Below are 11,566 nucleotides of genomic sequence, written 5' to 3' on the forward strand. Positions count from 1 at the left end.
TACACACAATTTAACTACATAATATGGCTCATTTACATGTCCACATTCAAACCCTTATACACATACACAAGCTGCCACAACAAGTACCACAATTCAACAATAATATTCCATAAACCAAACCATAAAATACATATTTTGGGTTCACACTTCAAGTTGCCGAATTGTAGTCTTCATCAATTAGCTTTCCAAGCTTCCAAAGTCAAGTGTACATTCACACATACATCTAATATACATCACCCAATATATTCCTACACACATAAACACTTAATCAACCCTTTAATCTACCATTTACAAGTAAGAATAAACTGTCCTTAAGGAGTTTCCATGGCTGCCAAAAATACACATCTCCCTTTAAACATCAAACTCAAAAAATCCTTCCACAATTCAAGTACCCATAACATCCACATAAACTTTAATGAAGCAAGCATCAAAAATACCTTCTTATCACTTTGGAAACTCTTCAAAACTTCACCAAAACTTGATCTTCTTGCTGTCTATCTACTGCCCAAGGTGTATGGACAACTTTTAGTAAAGGGAAGTGCAAGGAAAGGAGCTTGGATCAAGCTTCCATGAAGCTCCAAAACCATACGGCAATGGAGGTTTTCTCAAGAAAGTTTTAGGCTAGAATTTTGAGAGGTGAGGAAGAAGATGAAATCTGTCCAAAATAAAGAGTAAGTGGTCCACTTAGGTGAGTTAGTGGAGCACTATGTTAAAATTAAATGTTAGTTTAATCTAAAGTTTTATTTTCCCACATTTAACTCCCTATTTTTGCTATTTACATTAGGTACCACTAATTTAATTTTTCATGACATTTTCCAAGTGTAATATCATTTAGTTTTAATGGAAATTTAGGTCAAAAGACAACTCAGGGTGTCAAATGACCACAATCCCTTATTCGGGTTGCATTCCCGATTTTTCGGTAACACCTGGTTTTGTCGTTTTCTCGATTTCTCACTTTTCTTTATACTAATTAATTTTTTTTTTTAATATCTCTAATGGTATTTCTACTTCAATAGACATTTATTTAAGTCCTAAAAATATTTTCCAGGGTTCCCCGCAGTCCAGGGCTAGTCAACGATCCACGCCTCGACTTTCCAATGCGGTCACCCATTGCTAGGGTTCTCAGCTCGTTTAGCTTGGTTACATTTCATTGCTATTATTTTTCCCTTGTTTTTCTTGTATTTTCTTTTCTTATATTTCATTATTTTATGTCTCCTCATCTATATCTAAATGTAGTACTAGGCATCCTAGCTGTTTTGTATTTCATTAATTTATGTCTCCTCATCTATATCTAAGTGTAGTACTAGGCATCCTAGCTGTCCGGACAACACTGGTCACTGGAATAGTAGAACGCACTACCGAACATAGGGGTGTTACAGAAAGGATAAAGGAAAATCTTTTTGTGTTTTTTTTGTTTGTGAACTGAAACTAAGAATAAAACAAGAAAGATAAAAGAATAAGCAGAAGATAGAAATTCTTTGATAAGTTTAGAACGCCACAATGAACCCAATCTTCAAAGGTAGATGTCACACAAGGAATCTCGTGATAAGTCAAGTAATTCACCACAATCACAACTGATTGTTAAGAATTGAAATTTGGTAGCACTTATGCTAAGCTTTTCTCTTCATTCTCTGAAATTTTTGAAATCTCTTAATTGTGTTTAAGCATTACATATGTGAGCCTATTTATAGGCAAAGATAAGAAACTAAAGAGGAAAATTACAGGGAAACTAATTAGGAAATAAAGAAATACAGATCTGGAATAAATCCTAATAGAAATAGGAAAAGAAAAGTAAAAGATTCTTAATTAATAAAGTCCTAGCCAACATCTTCCAAGATAGTAATAATCTCTCAATATTGTATTCTGAGTTGACAAGTCAAAATTTATCCATATTGTTGCTCGCCATAATCTATGAAGATCTTGGAGAACATCAAAAACATAAAAGGCATCAACAACACTAAAATCTCCTTAATATGGGCTTCCAAAAGTGAATAAATAATACCATATTATGGACCCACGAATTTGGAAGAATAAATGTCCCACCACAAGTCAGCCCTATATATGCCCCAATAGTGAGCTCTATTTGGGCCTAATTTTCTTAACTCCAAATAGGCTTAACTCTTTTGTTTTCACTACGCCCATGCATTCATAATGAAAGGGTTTCCCATGTTCTTTCCATCTTACATGCTTGTGATGAACATGCTTCAAGGTTCTAAAATTGATGAAAATTCTTGCCCCCTTGTGGGCACATCATACCCCCCCCCCCCTTCTTGAAAAGGAATTGTCCTCAAATCTCGGCCAAGGACATTAAGAACAAGATCTGAAAGGTCCACTTTTCTTAATGCTCCATTTATCATTTATTTGGACGTAACATTATCTCTTTGGGGTAGAGTAACAAAAGTGGCAAACACTTATGGTACCTTAACTTGCACCTCTTCGAATCGGCAATTTGACAAAGACAATGAAACTTCATTGGGATTGTTAGTGATAAAGATATTAATTCCTCATGTTCATCATCTTACATAATGGAACCCAAGGATAGCAATTCTCCCTCATCAGCATACACAATAATTTCTTCCACAACGTCTTCTTGCTCCGTCTCTGTCAAGTGTACTTCATGCTTATTCTCAACTTCTTCTTAAATAAGTTGCAAGCTTGTCACCTCTTTGAGGTTGGAATTCGATGATGTAGAAGCTGAAATGGTATTATGCATGCATTGCCATTACACCTCATATGCAAGTTGAATTAATTCATCAAAAGAATCAAACTGCTGTAACTCAACTATTTTTGTAATGTCATCCCTCAAACCTGTAAGAAATCTCGCAATTGTTTACTATTGAGGCTCTTGACAACCGTAGCTTTCAACGAACTCCATCATATATTCTTCTACACACTTGTCACCTTGTTTCAATTTGAACAGCCTAGTCATACTCTCTGAAAGCATGAATGATGTTGTGAAGTTATAAAAAAAAAAAACATCTTCATAACCTGTTGCAAATATTTTTTTTTATATACATATAGAACACTCAATTCACACACTCCCTCACATTTTTGCACTCTCAAGAATACAAAGTACTACCACCTAAGCTCTAATACCAAACTGATGTGCCTTGGTGTGGGAGGAAATAACTCAATTGAATTGAACAAAAAGGAAATTCGAATTAAGAGAAAGAAAAAAGAAAACTAACATTAAACAAATAGGAAATAAATAAAAATCAAGAAAGAACACTCAAAACAAAAGAATGAAATTCTATTAGATTTTAACTCTCTTGGTATTTTCTGATTTTACTTACAACAAAGTAAAAAGAAAGGATAAAAGAAAATCTTTTTGGGGTTTTGATGTTTTTGAACTGAAACTAAGAACAAAACAAGAGAGATAAAAGGATAAGCAGAAGATAGAAATTCTTTGATAAGTTTAGAACACCACAAAGAATCCAATCTGCAAAGGTAGACGCCACAGAAAGAATCTTGGGTTAAGTCAAGTAATTTGCCACAATCACAACTTATCGATAAGAATTGAAATTTGGTAGCACTTATGCTAAGCTTTTCTTTTCATTTTCTGAAGTTTTTGAAATCTCTTAATTGTGTTTAAGTATTACATATGTGAGCCCATTTATAGGCAAAGATAAGAAACTAAAGAGGAAAATTACAGGGAAACTAATTAGGAAATAAAGAAATACAGATCTGGAATAAATCCTAATAGAAATAAGAAAAGAAAAGTAAAAATTCCTAATTAATAAAGTCCTAGCCAAGATCTTCCAAGATAGTAATAATCTCTCAATATTGTATTCTGAGTTAACAAGTCAAAATTCGTCCATATTGTTGTTCGCCATAATCTATGAAGATCTTGGAGAATATTTAGTGGTCAAATAAGCCAAATTGACTCCCAACCCATATAGGAACGTAAAAGGCAACAGAAACACTAAAATATCCTTGATATTTGCTTCTAAAAGTGAATAAATAATACCATATTATGGACCCACGAATTTGGAAGAATAAATGCCCCACCACAAGTCAGCCCTATACATGCCTTAATAGTGTGCTCTATTTAGGCCTAATTTTGTTAACTCCAAATAGGCTTAAATCTTTTGTTTTCACTACGCCCATTCAATCATAATGAAAGGGTTTCCCATGTTCTTTCCATCTTACATGCTTGTGATGAACATGTTTCAAGTTTCTAAAATTGATGAAAATTCTTAACCCCCTTGTAATCACATCATACCCCCCTTTTTGAAAAGGATTTGTCCTCAAATCCTAACCAAGGACATTAAGAACAAGATCTGAAGGGTCCACTTTTCTTAATGCTTTGTTCATCATTTGTTTGGACGTGACATGATCTCTTTGAGGTAGAGTAACAAAGGTGGTAAACACTTTTGGTACCTTAACTTGCACATCTTTGAATCTGCAATTTGACAAAGATAATGAAACTTCATTGGGAATTGTTAGTGATAAAGACATTAATTCCTCATGTTCATCTTGCATAATGAAACCCAAGGATAACAATTCTCCCTCATCAACATGCACAATAATTTCTTCCACAACGTCATCTTGCTCCTTCTCTATCAAGTGTACTTCAAGATTATTCTCAACTTCTTCTTGAATAAGTTGCAAGCTTGTCGGCTCTTTGAGGTTGGAATTCGATGATGTAGAAGCTGAATTTGTATTATACATGCATTGCCATTTCGCCTCATATGCAAGTTGAATTAATTCATCCAAAGAATCAAACTGCTGCAATTCAACTATTCTTGCAATGTTATCCCTCAAACCTATAAGAAATCTCGCAATTGTTTGCTGTTGAGGCTCTTGACAACCATAGCATTCAATGAACTCCATCAAATATTCTTCTTCACACTTGTCACCTTGTTTCAATTTGAATAGCCTGGTCATACTCTCTGAAGCATGATGTTGTGAAGTTGTGACAAAACATCTTCATAACCTATTGCAAACATTATATATATATATATATATATATATATATATATATATATATATATATATATATATATATATATATATAACACTCAATTCACACACTCTCTCACGTGTTTGCACTCTCAAGAATACAAAGTGCTAGCACCTAAGCTCTGATACCAAACTGATGTGCCTTGGTGAGGGAGAAAATAACTCCATTGAATTGAACAAAAAGGAAATTTGAATTAGGAGAAAGAAATAAGAAAGCTAACATTAAACAATTAGGAAATAAATAAAAATCAAGAAAGAATACTCAAAACACAAGAATGAAATTCTGTCAGATTTTAACTCTTTTTGTATTTTTTGGTTTACTTGCAACAAAGTAAAAAGAAAAGATAAAAGAAAATCCTTTTGTGGTTTTGATGTTTGTGAACTAAAACTAAAAACAAAACAAGAAAGATAAAAGGATAAGCAGAAGATAAAAATTCTTTGATAAGTTCATAATGCCACAAAGAACCCAATCTTCAAAGGTAGATGCCACACAAGAAACCTTGTGATAAGTCAAGTAATTCGCCACAATCACAACTGGTTGATAAGAATTGAAATTTGGTAGCACTCAAGCTAAGCTTTTCTCTTCATTCTCTGAAGCTTTTGAAATCTCTTAATTGTGTTTAAGCATTACATATGTGAGTCTATTTATAAGCAAAGATAAGAAACTAAAGAGGAAAATTACAGGGAAACTAATTAGGAACTAAAGAAATACAGATATGGACTAAATCCTAACAAAAATAGGAAAAGAAAAGTAAAAGATTCCTAATTAATAAAGTCCTAGCCAAGATCTTCCAAGATAGTAATAATCTCTCAATATTGTATTTTGAGTTAACAATTCAAAATTCGTCCATATTGTTGTTCGCCATAATCTATGAAGATCTTGGAGAATATTTGGTGGTCAAATAAGCCAAATTGACTCCCAACCCATATAGGAACGTAAAAGGCATCAGAAACACTAAAATCTTCTTGATATGGGCTTCCAAAAGTGAATAAATAATACCATATTATGGACCCACGAATTTGGAAGAATAAATGCCCCACCACAAGTCAGCCCTATGCATGCCCTAATAGTGTGCTCTATTTGGACCTAATTTTCTTGCTTAACTCTTTTGTTTTCACTACGCCCATGTAAGCATAATGAATGGGTTTCCCATGTTCTTTCCATCTTACATGCTTGTGATGAACATGCTTCAAGTTTCTAAAATTGATGAGAATTCTTGACCTCCTTGTAGTCACATCATACCCCCCCTTCTTCAAAATGATTTGTCCTCAAATCCTGACCAAGGACATTAAGAACAAGATCTAAAGGGTCCACTTTTCTTAATGTTTTGTTCATCATTTATTTGTACGTGACATGATCTCTTTTGGGTAGAGTAACAAAGGTGGTAAACACTTTTGGTACCTTTACTTGCACCTCTTCGAATCTGCAATTTGATAAAGGCAATGAAACTTCATTGGGAATTGTTAGTGATAAAGACATTAATTCCTCATGTTCATGATCTTGCATAATGAAACCCAAGGATAACAATTCTCCATCATCAGCATACATAATAATTTCTTCCACAACGTTATCTTGCTCCTTCTCTATCAAGTGTACTTCATGCTTATACTCAACTTCTTCTTGAATAAGTTGCAAGCTTGTCGCCTCTTTGAGGTAGGAATTTGATGATGTAAAAGCTGAATTTGTATTATACATGCATTGCCATTTCGCCTCGTATGCAAGTTGAATTAATTCATCCGAAGAATCAAACTGCTGCAATTCAACTATTCTTGCAATGTCATCCCTCAAACCTATAAGAAATCTCTCAATTGTTTGCTGTTGAGGCTCTTGACAACCATAGCATTTAACGAATTCCATCAAATATTCTTCTTCACACTTGTCACCTTGTTTCAATTTGAATAGCCTGGTCATACTCTCTGAAGCATGATGTTGTGAAGTTATGACAAAACATCTTCATAACTTGTTGCAAACATTTTATATATATATATATATAGAACACTCAATTCACACACACTGCCTCACGTGTTTGCACTCTCAAGAATACAAAGTGCTAGCACCTAAGCTCTGATACCAAACTGATGTGCCTTGGTGAGGGAGAAAATAACTCAATTGAATTGAATAAAAAGGAAATTTGAATTTGTGACACCCCTTACCCGACTACAGTGTAGCCGAGCAAGTTATGCCACTCAGTGTGCCGGAGCACTCTATTTTATCTAATTTCATTACGGTCCTTAATTTATTTATTCAAAAACTTTATTGAAAATTTAGGCTATTTTTACTTTTATCAAAATCTAACTAAGTTGGAAATTTTAAAAATTTTAACGATAATCCGATAAAGTGTCGGCTGTAATTTGGACTAACAGTTCTTCTGAACCTGCCAAAGACAATTTCAATATATACTCAATTCCTCAAACTTAATAGTCTCAAAAATTTTCAAACATAATGTATCTCAATGCAGTATCCAGATTTCTCAGAAATCTCATTAGATTTTCAATATCTCAATATTCACAAGTATAATCTCATTATAACTCAAATTCAATTCACATACTAAAATACTTACTTTGAATAGCTTCCATAATTCATAGGTTAATTACATGAGTTTATTTTGTACAAGATATACAAATAATTTACAATGTGCTAGGAATGAACAATATACATAACATGTATAAAATGAGCCCTATCTACATGCATTCTTGAGGAGGTGACAATCTTGAACTCTTCGACACTTCGCAGATCCGGACTCCAAAAATCTCGATCGACGATCATCGGTTTTACCTTCGCACTGCGCGAGGAAGCAATTCCATCGCTAAGCATTTCGCTTAGTGGGTCAATAATATACACAAAAATAATATATACAAGTAAAGAAAGAAATAAATGATAATATAGATACTCAAGAATCAATTTAATTTGGTTTGGTATTTCTAGTATCAATGATCTTATATACTAGTTTGTTCCTCTTTGGAAGTGCTTAGTTTATAAATTTTAAGTAATACTATCATGTATATAATTTATTCTATCTGTATTGTATTTCAAGTCTCTGATTTGCTGCAATTTATATTTTTTTTATGTTACTTTTGATAATCTATTTTGATTATTAATTCAATACTTAATTTAATTATACAGATTTTCATTATACTTAACTTAACTTAGCTGAATTGAATAATACTTTAATTGATCGCCCAAGTAACCTATACTAGACGATCGGATCGATAACGGTCGTTGGCACCGACACCGTGCCTCGGGCCATCATACCATGGGACGCAGAACGTCTACCATGTATGCAGTCAGTATGGCTAAAAAGCCATGATATCACATAATCGGGCATAAAAGCCATGAATACGGGCATAAAGCCATGAATACAGGCATAAAGCCTTTCGCAGTACTGCTAAAACAATACCCTATTGGCATGCCAAACTATCCAAACCAATCTTGTTAGGTATACTAGGGCATTTAATATTTTAAAATATTAATATATTGTGCTTTATGACTTCATTATTTCATGATAAATTTCAATCATAATTCATACATTCATTTGATCATTTATATGATCACAATTCACATCAATTATCCTTTTATACCATTGTACTCAAAATACTTCTCCTCTTTACAATAATGAGAACTAATGTCTCATTCATACATTAATACGGTTTATTTGTCCATTCATTATGTTATTCATATTGATCACAATTCTAAACAATGGTTCACATGTACCATTGTATTCAAAATATTTTTCCTTTCTCATTTATACATTCAAGAATCTACTTATGTAATTACAAATTTTATATTTCAAGTTGAGTTTCTAATATTTTATGAATTCCATTTGTGATGAGCATATGTGCTCTAACTATCTATTCACATCAATTAGGTGACTTATTTTTCATGTTTCAAGTAATCCATGAATATTTCATGGATTTCAAATTTATGGCCTAAATTTCTTTTTAACAATTTTGACTAGGATGCATAGTCCATATTTGTCATACAATTCTAAGCATTTAAGCTTAGAATTGGTTCTAGGTCTTCATCTTAATTTACTAATCATTTTGATTACTATTCACCATACTAGTCAACCAAAATGTTGACCTTTTTATACTTAATGGATATATTAATTCTAATTACACCAAGATCCCACATTTTGAGTTTTACATTTACTAGTATTAATTGCCAATTGCAATTTAAAGTCCCCTAGATGCATTTCTAATTTTAAATTTTGAATTTCAAGTTTTGGTGTCACTATTCACCTCATTGGTCAACAAAAATGTTGACTTTTGCATAGACAATAGGTACATTGGTTTTAACACTCCCGATGTACCACATTTTGCATTTAAAACTTGTTGAAATCAATTACCAAATCCATTTCCAAGCTTATTTCAAGTTTTCATGTCACTATTCACTTCATTAGTCAACTAAAATGTTGACTTTTGCATAGAAAATATGTACATTGACTTTGGCACTTCAAACATACCACATTTTTCATTTAAAACTTGTTGGTTTTGGTCACTTTCTCAAAGCTTAGTTCATTTTGGCAAAATTGCCAATTTTCGGTTTTGGTGCTCCGAAGTTGCACTGTTTCATTGGTTGATTTATGGTTGGAATTTGACAAAACTTCCTTCATAGAAAATGTTCCTTATTTTGTCTAGTTGAATTTCTTTTTTTGAATCACTCCATTTGGAGTTTTGTAGCTCAAGTTATGGCCAAAATAAGTTTACTGTTCACGCAATCGCTCATGCCTTGAGATTTTGGGTCCGCAGATTTTTGGTCCAACTTTGGTCAGTAATTTGATCAAGTTAAGTTCATAATTTGGTCTAACTTTCTTCTTATGAAATGTTCTACCATACCTTAGGTTTCCATCGGTTCAAGAATCGCCTAAATCTGAGTTTTCTAGAGAGAGTTATAGTCCTCCAAACATTGCTGCTAAAATGAAAATTCTGGAAATCTCAAGATGACAGAAACTTCACTTTGCTCAATGATTTGATTAGGTTATGGTCATAATTTGGGGTAGGTTTCTTCATGAAAGTTGTTTTTCTATGTCTTAACTTATTGCTGTAAATATTTCAGGTCAATTGACCAAATCTACAGTGAGTTATGGCCAAATGAACAGTTACTGTTCATTTGGTCATTTCTGCAGGGGCTGTTTGCAGGGTATCCGGATTGGGGCCAACTTTTGGTCCACTTGCTTTGGTCTTTTGGGCTTGGTTTCTTCAGCAAAAATGTGCCATTATAAGCCTAGTTTCATGTCCAATTGGCCAAACACCAATTGAACCTACACAGCCAAAGTTATGGCAGTGCAATTGGACTGAAATTTCACTCACCCTGCTGCACTCATTGGGCAGCCTTCCATTTCAGTTTTGCCATGCATTAACTCACTTCAAATTATGATTAACTTGCCTTAAATGGTCACTAATTGACCACTAAAATGTCCATTAATCATTTAAACACAATATCTCCAATTTTCATACTAACTCTAATTGATCAAATCTCATTCTCATACAAACTCAAAAAATTCAACTCCATTAAACTCCAATTCATATATATGCATTAATTGACATTAATATACCAACTTAATTGAAATTAAACCATCAATACCCTAACCCTCTCTTGGCTGCCACCATTCATACATACTCCTACATAAGTGTTTTATTCAATTTCTTAACAATTTCTTATTCACTTGAACTTCCTAACATGGAATAAAAAGAAAAATGTAAGAGTTAGCACTAACCTTTTTTTTTTAGCAGAATTTTCCCAAGCAATTCCTTCACTTTCTTGGCTTTTCTTGGCTACCAAACACTCCTACAAGGTGTGGGGGTAATTTTTATTGAAGGGATCTAGGGTTTTTGGTGCAAGATAAGCAAGGTTTCCAAGCTTGGAAGCTTGAACTATGGTGGAAACCCTCTCCTCTCTTTCTCTACGTTTTGGCTGCCCAAGGATGAAGATGGGAGTGCAGATTTGGTCTTTCATTTTGTCTCTTTTTAATTAGTTTTTATCTCTTTTAATTTGGCTTGTTGGGTTGTGATTGGTGGAAGCCTTCCAAATGACATCATGTGATGTCATATTTAGGTTTTTCTTTCATTTTCTTTTCTTCTTTTCTCTACTCATTTTCAATTCAATTTTTAGTAATATTTATTCATATTTTAGATCATATTAATTATTTACTCGACTGGACAAGTCGGCCAAAAATCGTCTCTGAAGGTGAAATGACCAAAATGCCCTCCGTTTGGCTTAACGGGTCAAAATTGTCTGTACCGATTGAAAAATTTTTCTAAATATTTTCTTGGCATTCTAATGCCATAGGAACCTCAATGACCCTTCTCTGGAGTCTCAAAAATTATTTTATAATTTTTCCCCTGTCTAGGGCTCTCGTTATAGAACCGCAACTTCCCTCTGGTTACCCATCGCTTGGGCACCGGCTCATTTAACTTGGTTGTATTTTATTTGTAAAATTTTTACTATATTTTTCTTATTAATATTTGAGTTAATTTTGGTCCCTCACTTTAGTTTAAATATTTTTCCGGATGTTCTAGCTGTCCGGACCGACACCGGTCACCGGAACAGTAGAATGTACGGAGTTGCTACCGGTAGGGTGTTACAGAATTAGGAGAAAGAAAT

This window comes from Hevea brasiliensis, chromosome 13 (assembly GCF_030052815.1).
Source record: "Hevea brasiliensis isolate MT/VB/25A 57/8 chromosome 13, ASM3005281v1, whole genome shotgun sequence".
Classification (NCBI taxonomy): Eukaryota; Viridiplantae; Streptophyta; class Magnoliopsida; order Malpighiales; family Euphorbiaceae; genus Hevea; species Hevea brasiliensis.